The sequence below is a fragment of the Arachis stenosperma genome, chromosome 4, assembly GCF_014773155.1.
Source record: "Arachis stenosperma cultivar V10309 chromosome 4, arast.V10309.gnm1.PFL2, whole genome shotgun sequence".
Taxonomy (NCBI): domain Eukaryota; kingdom Viridiplantae; phylum Streptophyta; class Magnoliopsida; order Fabales; family Fabaceae; genus Arachis; species Arachis stenosperma.
This window is the reverse complement of record NC_080380.1, coordinates 59,845,237-59,867,703: the sequence shown is the minus strand read 5'-3', so window position 1 is coordinate 59,867,703 and position 22,467 is coordinate 59,845,237. Positions and strand designations below refer to the sequence as shown.

The 22,467-nt window shown below is 36.3% G+C and overlaps 2 long non-coding RNA genes and 1 other non-coding gene across 3 annotated transcripts; all 3 read right to left on the bottom strand.

Moving 5' to 3' along the window:
- Positions 1-2,069: 2,069 nt before the first annotated feature.
- Positions 2,070-2,173, bottom strand: LOC130977174 (small nucleolar RNA R71). Its single transcript, XR_009084879.1, has one exon. It is a non-coding gene; the product is annotated as a small nucleolar RNA R71 (small nucleolar RNA).
- An 8,985-nt stretch (positions 2,174-11,158) lies between these two features.
- LOC130976723 (uncharacterized) lies at positions 11,159-15,408 on the bottom strand. Its single transcript, XR_009084741.1, has 4 exons — positions 14,801-15,408; positions 14,578-14,679; positions 14,253-14,449; positions 11,159-11,408 (listed from the first exon to the last, which is right to left on the bottom strand). It is a non-coding gene; the product is annotated as an uncharacterized LOC130976723 (long non-coding RNA).
- A 2,578-nt stretch (positions 15,409-17,986) lies between these two features.
- LOC130976164 (uncharacterized) lies at positions 17,987-22,255 on the bottom strand. Its single transcript, XR_009084624.1, has 4 exons — positions 21,644-22,255; positions 21,421-21,522; positions 21,096-21,292; positions 17,987-18,249 (listed from the first exon to the last, which is right to left on the bottom strand). It is a non-coding gene; the product is annotated as an uncharacterized LOC130976164 (long non-coding RNA).
- Between the last annotated feature and the right edge of the window lie 212 nt (positions 22,256-22,467).

Below are 22,467 nucleotides of genomic sequence, written 5' to 3'. Positions count from 1 at the left end.
AATCACCTCAATGCATGTAATGCCATCCTAAAGCTGGCTGGCTATTAAGCCATGTCCAACCCTTGGATTGGAGCTTTAGGCTAACATTGAAAGATTCCTGGAATTCTTCTTAAAAATTTTGAATTTCTTATTTTCTTTTTCCTATATATTTTTCAAAAATAATAAAAGAAAATACAAAAAAATTCATAAAATCATAAAAACCAAAAATATTTTGTGATTCTTGTTTAAGTCTTGTGTCATGTTTTAAGTTTGGTGTCAATTGCATATTCATCTTGTTCTTGCATTTTTCGAAAATTCATGCATTCATAATGTTCTTCATGATCTTCAAGTTGTTCTTGGTAAGTCTTCTTGTTTGATCTTTAAATTTTCTTGTTTTGTAAGATGTTTTTCATGTGCATTTTTGCATTCATAGTATCTAAACATGAAAGATTTCCAAGTTTGGTGTCTTGCATGTTTTCTTTGCATCAAAAATTTTTCAAAAATATGTTCTTGATGTTCGTCATGATCTTCAAAGTGTTCTTGGTGTTCATCTTGACATTCATAGTGTTCTTGCATAGATCATGTGTTTTGATCCAAAATTTTCATGTTTTGGGTCATAATTGTGTTTTTCTCACTCATCATTAAAAATTTAAAAATAAACAAATATCTTTTTCTTTTTTCTCTCAAAATTTCGAAAATTTGAGTTGACTTAGTCAAAAAAATTTTAAAATTAGTTATTTCTTGTAAGTCAAGTCAAATTTTCAATTTTTAGAAACCTTATCTTTTCAAAACTTTTTCAAAAAATCAAATCTTTTTCATTTTTCTTACTATTTTTTGAAAATTTTAATTTAATTTTTCAAAATCTTTTTCTTATTTTATTTCAAATTTTCAAAACTTAACTAACAAGTAATGTGATTAATTCAAAAATTTGAAGTTTGTTAATTTATTGTTAAGAAAGGTTTAATCTTTAAATTCTAGAATCATATCTTTTAGTTTCTTGTTAGTCAAGTAATTAATTTTAAATTTAAAAATTAAATCTCTTCCAACCATATCTTTTTAATCATATCTTTTTATCATATCTTTTTCAAAATTTTAGCTTTTTCAAAAATTTGATTTCAAAATATTTTCTTATCTTCTTATCTCTTCAAATTTGATTTTCAAATCTTTTTCAACTAACTAATTGACTTTTTGTTTGTTTCTTATTCTTTTCAAAACCACCTAACTACTTTTCCCTCTCTAATTTTCGAAAATTTCTCTTTCCTTTTCAAAATTCTTTTAATTAATTAATTGTTTTTAAATTTTAATTTTAATTTTATTTCACCTTTAATTTTCGAAAATCATTAACTCCTTTTCAAAAATTATTTTCGAAAACTTCTCTCTCTCATCTTATTCTATTTATTTATTCATTTACTAACACTTCTCTTCATCTCAAATCTCAGCTCCTATCCTCACCCTTGTGTTTGGATTATTCATTCTTCTTCTACTAACATAAAGGAATCTCTATACTGTGACATAGAGGATTTCTCTTCCTTTTCTGTTCTCTTCTTTCTCATATGAGCAGAAACAAGGAAAAAGGCATTCTTGTTAAAGCTGATCCTGAACCTGAAAGGACTCTGAAGAGAAAACTAAGAGAAGCTAAATTACAACAATCCAGAGACAACCTTACTGAAATTTTCGAACAAGAAAAGGATATGGCAGCCGAAGCCAACAACAATAATGCAAGGAGGATGCTTGGTGATTATACTACACCTACTTCCAAGTTTGATGGAAGAAGCATCTCAATTTCTGCCATTGGAGCAAACAATTTTGAGCTGAAACCTCAACTAGTTGCTCTAATGCAACAAAACTGCAAGTTTCATGGACTTCCATCAGAAGATCCCTACCAGTTTTTAACTGAGTTCTTGCAGATCTATGAGACTGTTAAGACTAATGGAGTAGATCTTGAAGTCTACAGGCTCATGCTTTTCCCTTTTGCTGTAAGAGACAAAGCTAGAATATGGTTGGACTCACAACCTAAGGATAGCCTGGACTCTTGGGATAAGCTGGTCACGGCCTTCTTGGTTAAATTCTTTCCTCCTCAAGAGCTGAGCAAGCTTAGAGTGGATGTTTAGACCTTCAAGCAAAAAGATGGTGAATCCCTCTATGAAGCTTGGGAAAGATACAAGCAGATGACCAAAAAGTGTCCTTCTGACATGTTTTCAGAATGGACCATGATAGATATATTCTATTATGGTCTGTCTGAGTTCTCAAAGATGTCACTGGACCATTCTGCATGTGGATCCATTCTACTAAAGAAAATCCCTGCAGAGGCTCAAGAACTTATTGAAATGGTTACAAATAACCAATTCATGTACACTTCTGAGAGGAATTCCGTGAATAATAGGACGCCTCAAAGGAAGGGAGTTCTTGAAATTGATGCTCTAAATGCCATATTGGCTCAGAACAAAATGTTGACTCAGTAAGTCAACATGATTTCTCAAAGTCTGAATGGATGGCAAAATGCATCCAATAGTACTAAAGAGGCATCTTCTGAAGAAGAAGCTTATGATCCTGAAAACCCTGAAATGGCAGAGGTAAATTACATAGGTGAATCTTATGGAAACACCTATAATTCTTCATGGAGAAATCATCCAAATTTCTCATGGAAGGATCAACAAAAGCCTCGACAAGGCTTTAATGATGGTAGAAGAAACAGGTTTAGCAATAGCAAGCCTTTTCCATCATCTTCTCAGCAACAGACAGAGATTTCTGAGCAGAGCACCTCTAACTTAGCAAATATAGTCTCTGATCTGTCTAAGGCCACTTTAAGCTTCATGAGTGAAACAAGGTCCTCCATCAGAAATTTGGAGGCACAAGAGGGCCAGCTGAGTAAGAAAGTCACTGAAACTCCTCCTAGTACTCTCCCAAGCAATACAGAAGAGAATCCAAAGAGAGAGTGCAAGGCCAATAATATAGTCAATATGGCCGAATGCAAGGAGGAAGGGGAAGACATCAATCCCAATGAGGAAAACCTCATGGGACGTCTCCCAACCTAGAAGGAGTTCCCTATTGAGGACCCAAAGGAATCTGAGGCTCATATAGAGACAATAGAGATTCCATTAAACCTCCTTCTGCCATTTATGAGCTCTGAAGACTATTCTTCCTCTGAAGAGGATGAAGATGTAACTGGAGAGCAAGTTGCTCAATATCTAGGAGCTATCATGAAGCTGAATGCCAAGTTGTTTGGTAATGAGACGTGGGAAGGTGAACCTCCCTTGCTCATTGGTGAACTAGATACATGGGTTCAGCAAACTTTACCTCAAAAGAAATAAGATCCTGGCAAATTCGTAATACCCTGTACCATAGGCACCATGACCTTTGAAAAGGCTCTGTGTGACCTAGGGTAAGGCATAAATCTTATGCCACTCTCTGTAATGGAGAAGCTGGGGATCATTGAGGTACAACCTGCCATATTTTCATTGCAAATGGCAAACAAGTCAGTAAGATAAGCTTATAGATTGGTAGAGGACGTGTTAGTAAAGGTTAAAGGCCTTTACATCCCTGCTGATTTCATAATCTTAGACACTAGGAAGGAGGAGGAAGAATGCATCATCCTTGGAAGACCTTTCCTAGCCACAGCAGGAGCTGTGATAGATGTTAACAGAGGAGAATTAGTCCTTCAATTGAATGGGGACTACCTTGTGTTTAAGACCCAAGGGTATTCTTCTGTATACATGGAGAGGAAGCATGAAAAGCTTCTCTCAATACAGAGTCAAACAAAGCCCCCACAATCAAACTCTAAGTTTGGTGTTGGGAGGACACAGCTAAACTCCAAGTTTGGTGTTGAATCCCCACATCCAAACTCTAAGTTTGGTGTTGGGAGTCTACAACATTGACCTGATCACCTGTGTGGCTCCATGAGAGCCCACTGTCAAGCTATTAACATTAAAGAATCACTTATTGGGAGGCAACCCAATTTTTATTTATCTAATTTTATTTTTATTTTATTTTTTTCATGTTTTATTAGGTTCATAATCATGTGGAGTCACAAAATAAATACTAAAATTAAAAATAAAAGCAAAAATAGAAGAAGAAATAGCACACCCTGGAGGAAGGACTTATTGGCGTTTAAACGCCAGTAAGGAGCATCTGGCTGGCGTTCAACGCCAGAACAGAGCATGGATTTGGCGTTGAATGCCAGAAACAAGAAGCATCCTGGCGTTTGAACGCTAGGAATACACCCTGAGGAGAGCTGGGGCTGAACGCAAAAAACAAGCATGGAACTGGCGTTCAACGCCAGAAACAAGCTACAAATGGGCGTTGAACGCCCAAAACAAGCATCACTCTGGCGTTTAAACACCATAATTGCATGCAAAGGCGTTTTACACGCCTAATTGGTGCAAGGATGTAAATTCTTGACACCTCAGGATCTGTGGACCCCACAGGATCCCCACTACCTCAACTCACCTTCTCTCTTCTTCACCAATCACCTCAATCTCTCTTCCCCATACACCTCACCTACCTTTAAATTCAAAATCTCTCTCTCCCACCCAAACCAACACTCTCTTCTCCCTATTGGCCAAAACCCACACATCTCTCCCTTTCCTCCATATCTTCTTCTTCTTCATCTATTCTTTCTTCTTTTGCTCGAGGGCGAGCAACATTCTAAGTTTGGTATGGTAAAAGCATAGCTTTTTTGTTTTTCCATAACCATTTATGGCACCTAAGGCCAGAGAAATTTCAAAAAAAAAGAGGAAATGGAAGACAAAAGCTTCCACCTCTGAGTCATGGGAGATGGAAAGATTCATCTCAAGGGTCCATAACTCAGTAGAAGAGCATTTGACTGCACATCAAGAGAGCATGAGGAATTCCCTCATCAATAAATCCCTGAGATACCTCAGGGGATATATTTTTCTCTACACAATTATTGGGAGCAACGAAGGATAGGAGCACCAAAATCACTAGGAATCAAGCAACAGAGGCAAGGAAGAGACATAGAGGAGCTCAAAAAGCACCATTGGTCCTTCAAGAAGGTGCCACCCTCACTAAGGTGGACTCATTCCTTAACTTCCTTGTTCTTAATTCTCTGTTTTTTGGTTTTATGCTATATGTTTGTCTATGTTTGTGTCTTTCTTATATGATCATTAGTATTTAGTAACTATGTCTTAAGGCTATGAATAATTCCATGAATCCTTCACCTTTCTTAAATGAAAAATGTTTTTTAATACAAAAGAACAAGAAGTACATGAATTTCGAATTCATCCTTGATATTAGTTTAATTATATTGATGTGGTGACAATACTTTTTGTTTTCTGAATGAATGCTTGAACAGTGCATATTTTTTATCTTGCTGTTTATGAATGTTAAAATTGTTGGCTCTTGAAAGAATTATGAACAAAGAGAAATGTTACTGATAATCTGAAAAATCATAAATTTGATTCTTGAAGCAAGAAAAAGCAGTGAATAGCAAAAGCTTGCGAAAAAAAATAGAAAGAAAAAGAAAAAGCAAGCAGAAAAAGCCAATAGCCCTTAAAACCAAAAGGCAAAGGTAAAAAGGATCCAAGGCTTTGAGCATCAATGGATAGGAGGGCCCAATGAACTAAAATCCAGGCCTAAGCGGCTAAATCAAGCTGTCCTTAACCATGTGCTTGTGGCATGCAAGTCCAAGTGAAAAGCTTGAGACTGAGTGGTTAAAGTCATGATCCAAAGCAAAAAGAGTGTGCTTAAGAGCTCTTGACACCTCTAACTGGGGACTTTAGCAAAGCTGAGTCACAATCTGAAAAGGTTCACCCAGTCATGTGTCTGTGGCATTTATGTATCCGGTGGTAATACTGGAAAACAAAGTGCTTAGGGCCACGGCCAAGACTCATGAAAGTAGCTGTGTTCAAGAATCAACAAACTTAACTAGGAGAATCAATAACACTATCCAAAATTCTAAGTTCCTAGAGATGCTAATCATTCTATACTTCAAAGGATAAAGTGAGATGCCAAAACTGTTCAGAAGCAAAAAGCTACAAGTCCCGCTCATCTAATTAGAATTGATATTCATTGATATTCTGAGCTTTATAGTATATTCTCTTCTTTTTATCCTAATTGATTTTCAGTTGCTTGGGGACAAGCAACAATTTAAGTTTGGTGTTGTGATGAGCGGATAATTTATACGCTTTTTGGCATTGTTTTTAGGTAATTTTTAGTAGGATCTAGCTACTTTTAGGGATGTTTTCATTAGTTTTTATGTTAAATTCACATTTCTGGACTTTACTATGAGTTTGTGTGTTTTTCTGTGATTTCAGGTATTTTCTGGCTGAAATTGAGGGACCTGAGCAAAACTCTGATAAGAAGGCTGACAAAGGACTGCTGATGCTGTTGGATTCTAACCTCCCTGCACTCGAAATAAATTTTCTGGAGCTACAAAACTCCAAATGGCGCGCTCTCAACGGCGTTAGAAAGTACACATCCAGATCTTTCCAGCAATATATAATAGTCCATACTTTATTCGAGATTAAGCGACATAAACTGGCGCTCAATGCCAGTTCCATGCTGCATTCTGGAGTCAAACGCCAGAAACACATCACGAACCAGAGTTGAACGCCAAAAACACGTTACAACTTGGTGTTCAACTCTAAAAGAAGCCTCTGCACGTGTAAAGCTCAAGCTCAGCCCAAGCACACACCAAGTGGGCCCGGGAAGTGGATTTCTGCATCAATTACTCACTTTTGTAAACCCTAAGAGCTAGTCTAGTATAAATAGGACATTTTACTATTGTATTAGACATCCTGGATCCTGAATTGTATTTTGATCCTGTGATCAAGTTTTGGGGGCTGGCCATTTGGCCATGCCTGGACCTTCATCACTTATGTATTTTCAACGGTGGAGTTTCTACACACCATAGATTAAGGGTGTGGAGCTCTGCTGTACCTCGAGTTTCAATATTCTTATTCTAAGATATTTGTTGCACTTCAACATGATGAATGTGATGATCCGTGACACTCATCATCATTCTCATCTATGAACGCGTGACTGACAACCACTTCCGTTCTACCTTAGGTCGGGCGCATATCCCTTGGATTCCTTAATCAGAATCTTCGTGGTATAAGCTATAATTGATGGCGGCATTCATGAGAATCCGGAAAGTCTAAACCTTGTTTGTGGTATTCCGAGTAGGATTCAGGGATTGAATGACTGTGACAAGCTTCAAACTCACGATTGTTGGGTGTGATGACAAACGCAAAAGGATCAAGGGATTCTATTCCGACATGATCGAGAACCGACAGATGATTAGCCGTGTTGTGACTGAGCATTTGGACCATTTTTACTGAGAGGATGGGATGTAGCCATTGACAACGGTGATGCCCTACATACAGCTTGTGATGCCAGGGCATCTAGGCCAGTTTCACCGACCTTTTCTTTACTGTTTTAGTGTAGTTTCATGCATTTTCTTAGGAAATAAGCAAGTTTTAGATAAAAGAACACTTACATCCTGATTTAGGCAAATATTGTGAATTTTACATTATTTCATGAGAATTATGCAGGGAATGAATGTTAAATTGGATAATGCATGAATTCATGACTTGGATTAGAGCTTTGATGCACTTTATTTGTGTAATTTTAGGACAAAGGAAGCAAGGAAGAGCCATGTTAGCATCCACGTTAACCTAGTTAACATAGGTACTTACGTGGAATAGGGATAAGCCTGCAGCGTTAATGAGAAAAGTGGACACCAGTAACGCCCTCGAAGCCATCATGAGCCACGTTAATTGCCATGTTAACTACATTAACGTGGTAGATAACGTGGAGACAAAAAAGACTCCAACGTTAGTGGTAATTGTGATCACCACTAACGCTCCAAGATGTGACAATGAACCACGTTAAGAGCCACGTTAACTAAGTTAACGTGGACTCTAATGTGGAAGAGAGGAACAATGCCAACGTTAGTGACACTCACCTTTGTCACTAACGTTGGATCAAGCTTGCATTGCCCACGTTAGTGGTCACGTTAAGACCAGTAACGTGAAAGTTAACGTGGAGTTGAAATTGATGAGCCAACGTTAGTGACACTCACATTTGTCACTAATGTTGGGATGGCATTCATAACCACGTTAAGAGCCATGTTAACTTAGTTAACGTGAGCTCTTACGTGAGGACTAGGGGCACAAGGCAATGTTATTGGGAAAGGTGAGTCCCAATAACGCTTGCGAAGATGATTCATAACCACGTTAACTTAGTTAACGTGAGCTCTAACGTGAGGACTAGGGGCACAAGGCAACGTTATTGGGAAAAGTGAGTCCCAATAACAGTTGTGAAGGTTTGTAAGGCAACGTTAGTGGTCACGTTAGTACCACTAATGTTGGAGTTAACGTGGGCCATGTGGTGGGAACGTTAGTGAGAAAAGTGATTGCCACTAACGTTCTCGAACCCATAATGTCACTCAGCGTTAACGCCACTAACGCCCCAAGCCAAAGTCCATGCTTACATCACTTTCTCTTTGCAAATAAAGCTGAGCCCACTGAAGATTCCTAACTGCTTCAACTTAAGATCAAAGGCCCATATCCAAGACTTGCAGAATTGACTAGAAGACCAAAAAGAGTAGTATATATAGGAGTAGTTTTGAACTAGAAAGAGGTTGGCATATTGGAGAAAACTATACTCTGTATATTTTACTTTTCAGCAACTTCTAGAGTTAGAATGTATCTTTCTTCTTCTTTATTTCCATTTTCCAGAGCTATGAACAACTAAACCCCTTTCATTGGGTTAGGGAGCTCTGTTGTAATTTGATGGATCAATCATAGTTTTCATTATTCTTCTTCTTTCTTTTCTCTTGATCTTACTAGAAAGCTTTCAATCTTCATCCAATTGGATTGTTATCTTGGGAAAGAAACTCTCCATAATTGGATCTCCTCTGAGCCTTGGAAAAGGGATGAGGAGATCATGCTAGAAATGCTTTCTCATGTTGGACCAAATTGGGGTTTGGATGGGTATAATGACATATAACCCTACCAACACTTTGATTTGGAAATACATGTGGTATAATCAGTGACCATACCTCATCTCTTCTCATGAGAAATTAAATCAAGGAATTGGACAATTGTTCAAGTTTAGAGAGATTGGATTGCCAAGGAATTAGGATTCAATCACTTAAGATTGCCAAGGAGATCAATGAATGCATTGATTGAGGAAGAGATGAGAATGAACTTGATCCGGAGAATGCAATACCTCCTGAACCCAATGATTTCTCCATTTCTGATCTTACCCATGCTCTTTACTTTCTGTCATTTACTTTCATGCTAATCACCCCAATTCCCCATTTAAGATTCTGCACTTTATTTTCTGTCATTTACTTTCCCGCCATTTAATTTTCTGTAATTCTATATCCACTTTCTGCTTAGCTCAACTAGAGTATTCTTCCAATTAAAATTGCTTGACCAATCAATCCCTGTGGGATTCGATCTCACTCTATTGTGAGTTTTTACTTGATGACAATTCGGTATACTTGCCGAAGTAAATTTGTTGAGAGACAAATTCCCATGCATCATGTTTATGGCGCCGTTGCCGGGGATTGATTTTCAATCAACAATGATTAAGTTAGAAGATCACTAGATTGAGCATTTTTTTTCTTTTGTTCATTTTGTTTAGCTGTTTACTTTCAGTTACAGTTACTTTTTCCCTTTCCTTATCTCCCCTTTTATTTTCCCGCACTATTTACAATTCTGTTCACTAACCCACTAACTGTTTGACAATTTGCACCACTCACACTAACAACCACTTTAACCATTATAATTTCTGCAATTTCTTTCTTGCTGTGAGCTGTGCTGGTTGTATGACAGGTAGAAGAAGCGGAGCTTCAACACACTTTGATTCTGAACCTGAGAGGACCCTCCTTAGAAAAAGGATGGAAGCAAGAGGCAAAAGAGTTATTGGAGTAGAGCAAGAGGAGGAATTCTTTGAAACAATCATGGAGGATAACCATGAAGGAGAAGCTCATAACCATGCCAGAGATGGCCATGTGAATCATGCTGAGCCAGGAAGAAGGGTTCTAGGATCTTACATCAACCCAGACCCAGGCAACTGTGGAAGCAACATCCAAAAGCCAACCATACATGTTAACAACTTTGAGCTAAAACCCCAGCTCATCACCCTTGTTCAGAACAACTGTTCATTCGGAGGAAGTGCCCAAGAAGACCCAAATCAACATTTAACCATCTTCCTAAGAATATGTGACACTGTGAAGTCTAATGGCGTCCACCCAGATGTTTACAGATTGCTCTTGTTCCCCTTTTCACTCAGGGACAAGGCGTCTAAATGGTTAGAGTCTTTCCCAAAGGAGAGTTTAACAGCATGGGAAGATGTTGTGAACAAATTCTTGGCAAGGTTCTATCCTCCTCAAAGGATCAACAGGCTGAGAGCTGAGGTACAAACTTTCAGGCAACAAGATGGTGAGACTATCTACGAAGTGTGGGAGAGGTTTAAGGATTTAACAAGAAGGTGCCCACCGGACATGTTCAATGAATGGGTACAGCTGCATATTTTCTATGAGGGACTCTCGTATGAATCAAAAAAGGCAGTGGACCACTCATCCGGAGGATCTTTGAACAAGAAGAAGACCATTGAAGAAGCCATAGATGTCATTGAGACTGTAGCTGAGAATGACTACTTCTATGCTTCTGAGAGGAGCAACACTCGAGGTGTAATGGAACTGAACCATGTTAATGCACTACTAGCTCAGAACAAGATGATTGCCAAGCAACTAGCTGACCTTACAAAGCAAATGGAGAAGAACCAAGTTGCAGCAATCACCACACAATCATCAACCCAAGAAGGAGTAAACACAGAGGAAGGAGGTGAATGGGAACAAGCCAACTATGTTGGTAATTCACCAAGGCAAAATCATGATCCATACTCCAAAACTTACAATCCAGGATGGAAGAACCACCCCAAATTTGGATGGGGAAACCAACAAGACCAAGGCCAAGACCAGAGACATCAAAATCACAATCCTAACAACCATGCTGTCCACCAACATTCATCACAAAGATCATATCAACAACCACCTAACCTGTAACATCCCTTCCAGCAAAATACCTTGCTTAAGTCAGGGTATTTCTACTAAAAAGAACATTACGTAACCTTCTCTAGTATTAACTACTTAATTATCGAGCTTTTGTATCGAGTTTGCGTCTTAGTTTTAAGAAAATGCCAGAAAATTTTGTTTTTATTCATTAAAGACATGTATCAAGGATAAACATTGCAAATAGTAATAACAATCACAGGGGTATTATTATTAGTAATTCTTATACATAGGAAGTCATAAACCCAAATACAATATACCTACCCCTCTGATAAAATAAAACTTCAAAGGAAAAGAGCGAGGGGACTCTATGAAAGCAATTAAAACCATAAAGGAAGCCTACTAATCGCTCGCAGCTTCAAATCACATCTTCAAACCTGTGTCACTGAAAGGGTGAAAAATTTGGGGGTGAGAACCAAACCACATGTTCTCAATAGAGGTCGAGAATGCCGTTAAAGTAAAGAATAAAGCGCAAATAGTTAATTTCATCCAAAGACATCTAAAAGAAAATTAACCTCTTTTAAAAGCATTAGTTAATTATTTAAAATCCTAGACCCACATTTTCTTTATAAAACTCGTAAAAGTTTCCTAGACTGTATGAATGACCAACCTCTTCCAAGCATAGGTTCATTAAGTCTATGCTGAACCAGTTTGATTTTTCATACTTTACTAGACCTTAACATAAAAGAAGTTACCTACGCGGTATAAATGATCATCCTGCTCCAAGCATAGGTTCATTAAGTCTATGCTGAACCAGTCAGATACTTTATACAAAACTAGACCTCAAACATACCAGTCACGGCCTCAGACCCAAACAACTCAATCAACATCCAATCACTACAATCCAAACAATCAGTTACAAACACAGGTAATGAGGTTCAAACACAATCAAGAGCATTTATATCAAGTATAGCAAGTAGCAGTTAAACAGGATTATTCATTTAGGCAAACCAATTACAATATACACACCCAAACAATGTCACATAGATGCATATGATGAATGTCTAGTCCTAGTACAGGCCATGAGCTCATGTGTCGGTTGGCTGCCCGCAATCCCGATTTCCCGAATACGATTTTCCGTTCCTAAATAAATGCGCATATGATAATAGCCGCTCATTTGAGACAGCCTCTGCTTACTGCAGGAAAATATATATACTCTGCTCTGCTCTGGGGAAGCGGAAAATGGCTGTAGGTAACTTAATTTCCCTACAGAAGCTCTGGGTTGTATTAAGCAACTAATATATATTAAATATAGCTCTGGGTTGCATCAAGCAACTAATATATATATAAATATAGCTCTGGGTTGCATCAAGCAACTAAAACATATATATAAATATCTCTTTATTATATTACTCTTCTCTTTATTTCTCTTTACTCTGTTCTGGTTTCTCTTTTCTCTGTATCTCTTTACTTTCTCTCAATACTCAACAATCTCGTATACCAAATAATCTCTTCTTAAAAGAATCATTGAAGTTTCTATCATTAAATAAGCCTTAAATATTTATTTTGATTAAGTCCTTATACTTTTATAAAAATTCGGACATAATCTCTTCTGAAAATAGGACTTAACCACCCTTACGGGTTCAAACCAAACAATTCACTTTACTCTTTTCAACCTTTCCAGCATCACATCAACTCAGAATCAAGCAAAATTCCACATTGAATCAGCCATATAGCACTAATGTTCATCTTTAGTTTTATAAACTCATAACTGTCACTAGGACATCCTCAACACTCTATCTTCTTTTCTGTTTTTAATATAGCAAATAAACTCGGAATTGCGCAAACTTTATGTCTAGGCGTTCATCTTGAAATAAGCTTTCTAACAAACCAAAGATCATAATTTTCTGGTTTCTCTAGCCTTAGGAATAAAGGAAAAACCGAGACTGCTCTGCAGTGCGTAAAACCAGAAAAACAGCAGCAGCATGTGATATTCAAAATTCAATATAAAATCCAAGTTAAATCCAATGACTTTGAAAATTAATACAGTTCAACTATACTCATCCAAGTGTCTTTTCCAATTGGTTTCAGGTCAATATCAGTTTTGATGAAGAAGTTATATAACCTAGAAACTGACTAATTTTCTGCAGAATTCTGCTTTAAAAGTTAATGAACTTATCTGCTTTCAAGTCCCATAACTTACTCATTAAAACATGGATAGCCCTGAAATTTAAGTCACATATGCTAAACATACTTAAGTTTCACTTCCAATTGGTTGCACCTCGATATCCAACCAGGTTCAAAAGTTATAAACTTCCAAATTTACTAATTTAAGAAAACAGAATCTGGCCTTTGCTGCATAATGCATCGTATTTCAAAAATTTGTATCTTTTAAACCGCAAGTTCAACCATTCTGAAATTTTACGACATAAAAATAATAGGACTAAAGTTTCATTTAAAATTGGTTCCATTTCAAAATTCAATTCGGAACATTCACAGCAGAGCCAACAAGTTACTGCTGTTCCAAAAATTCTGCAGTAAAAATCAGATCCCACAACCATTACTCAAAAATTCACCATAAATCTTATGTTTAATGAAAAGATCTCAAACTCTCCCATTCAGTCCCAATTATTCCCAAGTTTAACCAGGACTTGGTTTAACGCAATTCCGATCATCACAGAATTAGTTACAATCTTTCGAAGTTACTGTTTTCACTTAAAGGTAATGCAGAAATTCAGATTTTAAGGCTTAACTTTGAAAAATCATAACTAAATATTCAGTTAATACGAAACCTTCAAATTTAAATCCTAACAACTACACTTGTTAAAGTTTACTCAGATTTTAATCTCATACCATTTCGATCACTAGCAAATTACTAGGCCGTCCTCAAAGTAACCATTCTATTTTGAAAACCAGATTCTTAATAATAGTTCAGTCTTTTAGGCCCTAATTCTTCAACAATTCTCAATCCAGTATCAAATATATCAAATGATTATCTTAGTCTCAACCATTTATACATAATCAGTCAAAACCACAATCCTCTACTAATCTCAAGTCACTTTCACAGCCATAGCAATATACCAAACAACCATTTCAACAACCAACAATCAATAATCCAATCATCTACCATACATAATTACAATCAATTCAATCACAGCACCAAGCACAATTGCAATCACAATACAACATTCACATAATCAATTAATTACTCACAGCTATTAATACTATTTGCAGTTATTCAGTAAACCTTGTTGGCATTCCTAAATTAAAATCATTTTAAACCCCCAACCTCGATGTCGCAATCGCATACTTTAACGTAACAACTCCCTTCCCTTTTAGTTTCATGGCAACAGCAGTGACTCTCACGCAACTGGAACGGCAGAAGCAATAACCAGAATAGCAGCATTGTTAATCATCACAGCAGTGATCGGGGTTGTAACCAAGCAAAGGATTCAAATTGGGTGGAAATTAAGAGCAATCACAGCCCTGGGAATTTCAAGACAGGGCACATACCAGAGTCAACTCAAAACAAGTATAGCAGTGACAATAAAATGTGTTATTAGACAATGATCAAGGAAAAGATCAATCCAGAGTTCAAATAGCATCAGACTCACCAATAGCAATTCTAACAGATTCATAATAGCATCAACGCCGGTATTCCAAATAATAGCAGTAGAGAAACAGGTGCAGCAAAGGGGCATGAACGACGGGGTCGACTAGGATCCAGATTGACGATGGAGACAACAATACAAAACAGGAACATACACTATTGTATTCAGAATGAAAATATAGTAGAGAAATAAAAATTGGGAAGCAGAGCACGAGCAAGAGTGTTACAGTTTCAAGAATGGAATTGGGAACGCAGGGGAAGCTACTGTCGGGTATTTCAGTGGCGCCTCCCTTCAAGCTCAATGATGATTGAACTGTGACGGCGAGCTCCCTTCAACGGCAGCGCTAACGGCGGTGCGCGGCGTTGGCAGCGACGACTCCAACACGGTGACAAAGGCAGAGCTTCTTCTCGGTCAGCGGCTTGCAGCTCACAGTTTCCTCCCAACGTCGTTCTTCCTCTCCTCTTCGTGGTTCTGCTTCTGACGGTGGTGACACGTGTGACGGGCTCCACGGCTGCGCGGCGCAACCTCCTCCCTCTCCGTCGCGAGTTCGTCCCTCTCTCTTTCTCCTGACGCTCTTGATGACGACGGGCTCCAAGGTGGCAGCAGGAAACTCGAAGGCGTTTGGTCTCCACAGCGACAGCAGTGAGACGCGGTGATGGCGGGATGGACGGTGGCTGGACGACGATGTGGTGTAGTCCCCTCTCTTCCTCTCAGCTCCCTCAAACGCTCTCCTCTCCTCTGTGTGTGTGTGTGTGTGTCTGCGTTTTAGGAGAAAGGGGGTAAGGGGTTAGGGTTTGTGAATTGGGAAAATTAGTGTTTCTGAATGAATTTGGAAATTTTTGGGATTTAGGGTTAGAAATTAGAATTTTATAAAAGAATATGGATAGATATGAATAGATATTTTGATAAAATTGGAAGGTGGAGTAATTTTAAAACCAAATATACTCTATTAAAAATATATAAGAACATTATTTATCAACATATTGCTAAGTTCAATTAATTATTTTTAGTTTAAATTATAAAATAAGTATGTTAATCACATTTTTATAAAATGTAGTTTAAACTCAATACTAATTATTCAAATTAAATGATATAACTTTTTATTATTTTTCTATTACCGAAACTTTAATTTCTATTTACAAAATATCTAATTATAATAAAATTACTTAAACTTTAAGTATTTATAAAAATTCATTTAATCATTCCTAATAAATAAATCTCCTAGAGCTCAAAGTAATAAAATAAACCATAATTTATTCATAATAGAAATTACTTAAATTAAATTATATAATACTTCCATCACTAAATTTTATTTCCAAAGCTTATGAAATAACCAATTATAAAAATTACATAAGAATATTAATTAACATAAACTCCAAATATTAATAGAATAAATCGTAACTTTTTCAGGATAAAAGTTACTTAAATTAATTGTACAATTCTTTCTTATTTTTCAATTACTAAAATTATACAAAATATTTTATTATAATAAGATTACTTTAAAATATTAATTGATTCAAAATAAAACTATCTCCGAATCTATTTAATTAGTTCTAATAAAATAATTTCTAAAATTATAAAGTTTAAACTCAATAAGGTAAAATCACAATTTATTTATATTTAGATTTTTCAAAAATGCGGGATGTTACATTCTATCCAACTTACAAAAATTTTTGTCCTCGAAAATTGATATAAGATGGAGAAAATATTTATATTCACATCCCTTTTTGAATATTTTAAAGAGATCAAGAAATTCATATCACAAACATAGAAGAAAATATACTAGGTGTTGCAAAAGTTGATAAAAAAAATAATTTCACGCAAACCAAATTTCAAAATCCAAAATTAAATAGGTACAATGTTCGTTCAGAACTCTTAACAAAGCATGATCACTTCCTTTCGTCGTCTCAAAACTCCATAACTCCTTATAACTTCATAGACTAACCAGATTCACTTTCCGTATGCACAAATCGTGTCCCTAAGAACTAGCGCATATAAGGAATACGAAACATGAGAAGAGAAAGACAAACGGCACAAAAGGTTTATGCGAGAAATTGGGGGAATACTCAAATTCACAGTTGAACAAGATGGTATTTCGCAAGGATTTGAAGGAATACGTAAGATCATCAATAAACAAGGATATATATAAGCAATGAAATGTATCATAAGGAAAGTTAATTCGAAAGCTTAAGAAGAAATTTTGAATCGAACAGTTTCAATATGAACATCATAGGAAAAATAGTACAACAATTTTGAACAACTTCAATTTGAAATAGAGGGAATTAGTTTATTTTTTTTTCAAAAGAATATATATAAATCTAACATTTTCCAAAAGTACTGAACTAAGTATAAACAATATGTTATACTGATTTAATTTCAAATCAAAACAAATCATGCATGGTTTGTAAACTAAAGCTTGGAAGATACTTAAGTACATAGCTATAGAATTATAGTAAAGTTGGCAGAAAATCAGCTTCTATTTAAAGAATGAATTCTGAAATAAAATTTTCTAAAAATCAATAAAAGATAAGTGGTATATCACAAATAAACAAGATTAAACTATATAAAGAAGTTTCAAAGTTTATGTAAGAAAGTCTAGGCTGAATTAAAAACAATTCCATCAAAATTTAAGTAAGGGTTGTGGATACAGTCAAGTAAGAAAAGTTGTAAATTGAAATTTTTCTCGAAGAGAATCTGAAACAAGTACTCAAGAAGGAAATTTCAAGAGATAGTATACTGCACCGAAATAATTCCGAATTCAGAGCAAGGAGCATAGAGCTTGTAAGGTAAGGATAAATGTTTAAAAGGATTCAAACAACAACCAGACACAGAGTCAAGCAAGGACATGCACGAATGATAATACAAGGTTAGCAAGAATGAGATCAAAAACTAGAAATTCCAATACAAATAGTAGAGAAAGAGATAACGCTAAGCACGAATAAAGAGCATACGTCGAAACGGAACTAATCTCTAGAATTTAGTTTCTAACGTCCCCAAAACCTCGTGTTTCGAATTAACCTATCACTTCTATTTCGTCTATGATAACCCATTAGTATTTCCATATACATAAATCATTAGTATTAAGTTGGCCAAACTTGATACCATGAGGTATTAAATGGTAAACTAATAGCATTAATCACTAGACAGTCATGCATATAAAACATAAAATCTTGTCATCAGAACAAGTTAGAAAGCATGACAGACACTCAGAGTATGCAACAAAGCATAGTCAGTCCACTCCTAAGGCTCTACAGGAAGGACTGCTCTGATACCATATTGTAACATCACTTCCAGAAAAATACCTTGCTTAAGTCAGGGTATTTCTACTAAAAAGAACATTACGTAACCTTCTCTAGTATTAACTACTTAATTATCGAGCTTTTGTATCGAGTTTGCGTCTTAGTTTTAAGAAAATGCCAGAAAATTTTGTTTTTATTCATTAAAGACATGTATCAAGGATAAACATTGCAAATAGTAATAACAATCACAGGGGTATTATTATTAGTAATTCTTATACATAGGAAGTCATATAAACCCAAATACAATATACCTACCCCTCTGATAAAATAAAACTTCAAAGGAAAAGAGCGAGGGGACTCTATGAAAGCAATTAAAACCATAAAGGAAGCCTACTAATCGCTCGCAGCTTCAAATCACATCTTCAAACCTGTGTCACTGAAAGGGTGAAAAATTTGGGGGTGAGAACCAAACCACATGTTCTCAGTAGAGGTCGAGAATGCCGTTAAAGTAAAGAATAAAGCGCAAATAGTTAATTTCATCCAAAGACATCTAAAAGAAAATTAACCTCTTTTAAAAGCATTAGTTAATTATTTAAAATCCTAGACCCACATTTTCTTTATAAAACTCGTAAAAGTTTCCTAGACTGTATGAATGACCAACCTCTTCCAAGCATAGGTTCATTAAGTCTATGCTGAACCAGTTTGATTTTTCATACTTTACTAGACCTTAACATAAAAGAAGTTACCTACGCGGTATAAATGATCATCCTGCTCCAAGCATAGGTTCATTAAGTCTATGCTGAACCAGTCAGATACTTTATACAAAACTAGACCTCAAACATACCAGTCACGGCCTCAAACCCAAACAACTCAATCAACATCCAATCACTACAATCCAAACAATCAGTTACAAACACAGGTAATGAGGTTCAAACACAATCAAGAGCATTTATATCAAGTATAGCAAGTAGCAGTTAAACAGGATTATTCATTTAGGCAAACCAATTACAATATACACACCCAAACAATGTCACATAGATGCATATGATGAATGTCTAGTCCTAGTACAGGCCATGAGCTCATGTGTCGGTTGGCTGCCCGCAATCCCGATTTTCCGAATACGATTTTCCGTTCCTAAATAAATGCGCATATGATAATAGCCGCTCATTTGAGACAGCCTCTGCTTACTGCAGGAAAATATATATATACTCTGCTCTGCTCTGGGGAAGCGGAAAATGGCTGTAGGTAACTTAATTTCCCTACAGAAGCTCTGGGTTGTATTAAGCAACTAATATATATTAAATATAGCTCTGGGTTGCATCAAGCAACTAATATATATATAAATATAGCTCTGGGTTGCATCAAGCAACTAAAACATATATATAAATATCTCTTTATTATATTACGCTTCTCTTTATTTCTCTTTACTCTGTTCTGGTTTCTCTTTTCTCTGTATCTCTTTACTTTCTCTCAATACTCAACAATCTCGTATACCAAATAATCTCTTCTTAAAAGAATCATTGAAGTTTCTATCATTAAATAAGCCTTAAATATTTATTTTGATTAAGTCCTTATACTTTTATAAAAATTCGGACATAATCTCTTCTGAAAATAGGACTTAACCACCCTTACGGGTTCAAACCAAACAATTCACTTTACTCTTTTCAACCTTTCCAGCATCACATCAACTCAGAATCAAGCAAAATTCCACATTGAATCAGCCATATAGCACTAATGTTCATCTTTAGTTTTATAAACTCATAACTGTCACTAGGACATCCTCAACACTCTATCTTCTTTTCGGTTTTTAATATAGCAAATAAACTCGGAATTGCGCAAACTTTATGTCCAGGCGTTCATCTTGAAATAAGCTTTCTAACAAACTAAAGATCATAATTTTCTGGTTTCTCTAGCCTTAGGAATAAAGGAAAAACCGAGACTGCTCTGCAGTGCGTAAAACCAGAAAAACAGCAGCAGCATGTGATATTCAAAATTCAATATAAAATCCAAGTTAAATCCAATGACTTTGAAAATTAATACAGTTCAACTATACTCATCCAAGTGTCTTTTCCAATTGGTTTCAGGTCAATATCAGTTTTGATGAAGAAGTTATATAACCTAGAAGCTGACTACATTTCTGCAGAATTCTGCTTTAAAAGTTAATGAACTTATCTGCTTTCAAGTCCCATAACTTACTCATTAAAACATGGATAGCCCTGAAATTTAAGTCACATATGCTAAACATACTTAAGTTTCACTTCCAATTGGTTGCACCTCGATATCCAACCAGGTTCAAAAGTTATAAACTTCCAAATTTACTAATTTAAGAAAACAGAATCTGGCCTTTGCTGCATAATGCATCGTATTTCAAAAATTTGTATCTTTTAAACCGCAAGTTCAACCATTCTGAAATTTTACGACATAAAAATAATAGGACTAAAGTTTCATTTAAAATTGGTTCCATTTCAAAATTCAATTCGGAACATTCACAGCAGAGCCAACAAGTTACTGCTGTTCCAAAAATTCTGCAGTAAAAATCAGATCCCACAACCATTACTCAAAAATTCACCATAAATCTTATGTTTAATGAAAAGATCTCAAACTCTCCCATTCAGTCCCAATTATTCCCAAGTTTAACCAGGACTTGGTTTAACGCAATTCCGATCATCACAGAATTAGTTACAATCTTTCGAAGTTACTGTTTTCACTTAAAGGTAATGCAGAAATTCAGATTTTAAGGCTTAACTTTGAAAAATCATAACTAAATATTCAGTTAATACGAAACCTTCAAATTTAAATCCTAACAACTACACTTGTTAAAGTTTACTCAGATTTTAATCTCATACCATTTCGATCACTAGCAAATTACTAGGCCGTCCTCAAAGTAACCATTCTATTTTGAAAACCAGATTCTTAATAATAGTTCAGTCTTTTAGGCCCTAATTCTTCAACAATTCTCAATCCAGTATCAAATATATCAAATGATTATCTTAGTCTCAACCATTTATACATAATCAGTCAAAACCACAATCCTCTACTAATCTCAAGTCACTTTCACAGCCATAGCAATATACCAAACAACCATTTCAACAACCAACAATCAATAATCCAATCATCTACCATACATAATTACAATCAATTCAATCACAGCACCAAGCACAATTGCAATCACAATACAACATTCACATAATCAATTAATTACTCACAGCTATTAATACTATTTGCAGTTATTCAGTAAACCTTGTTGGCATTCCTAAATTAAAATCATTTTAAACCCCCAACCTCGATGTCGCAATCGCATACTTTAACGTAACAACTCCCTTCCCTTTTAGTTTCATGGCAACAGCAGTGACTCTCACGCAACTGGAACGGCAGAAGCAATAACCAGAATAGCAGCATTGTTAATCATCACAGCAGTGATCGGGGTTGTAACCAAGCAAAGGATTCAAATTGGGTGGAAATTAAGAGCAATCACAGCCCTGGGAATTTCAAGACAGGGCACATACCAGAGTCAACTCAAAACAAGTATAGCAGTGACAATAAAATGTGTTATTAGACAATGATCAAGGAAAAGATCAATCCAGAGTTCAAATAGCATCAGACTCACCAATAGCAATTCTAACAGATTCATAATAGCATCAACGCCGGTATTCCAAATAATAGCAGTAGAGAAACAGGTGCAGCAAAGGGGCATGAACGACGGGGTCGACTAGGATCCAGATTGACGATGGAGACAACAATACAAAACAGGAACATACATTATTGTATTCAGAATGAAAATATAGTAGAGAAATAAAAATTGGGAAGCAGAGCACGAGCAAGAGTGTTACAGTTTCAAGAATGGAATTGGGAACGCAGGGGAAGCTACTGTCGGGTATTTCAGTGGCGCCTCCCTTCAAGCTCAATGATGATTGAACTGTGACGGCGAGCTCCCTTCAACGGCAGCGCTAACGGCGGTGCGCTGCGTTGGCAGCGACGACTCCAACACGGTGACAAAGGCAGAGCTTCTTCTCGGTCAGCGGCTTGCAGCTCACAGTTTCCTCCCAACGTCGTTCTTCCTCTCCTCTTCGTGGTTCTGCTTCTGACGGTGGTGACACGTGTGACGGGCTCCACGGCTGCGCGGCGCAACCTCCTCCCTCTCCGTCGCGAGTTCGTCCCTCTCTCTTTCTCCTGACGCTCTTGATGACGACGGGCTCCAAGGTGGCAGCAGGAAACTCGAAGGCGTTCGGTCTCCACAGCGACAGCAGTGAGACGCGGTGATGGCGGGATGGACGGTGGCTGGACGACGATGTGGTGTAGTCCCCTCTCTTCCTCTCAGCTCCCTCAAACGCTCTCCTCTCCTCTGTGTGTGTGTGTGTGTCTGCGTTTTGGGAGAAAGGGGGTAAGGGGTTAGGGTTTGTGAATTGGGAAAATTAGTGTTTCTGAATGAATTTGGGAATTTTTGGGATTTAGGTTTAGAAATTAGAATTTTATAAAAGAATATGGATAGATATAAATAAATATTTTGATAAAATTGGAAGGTAGAGTAATTTTAAAACCAAATATACTGTATTAAAAATATATAAGAACATTATTTATCAACATATTGCTAAGTTCAATTAATTATTTCTAGTTTAAATTATAAAATAAGCATATTAATCACATTTTTATAAAA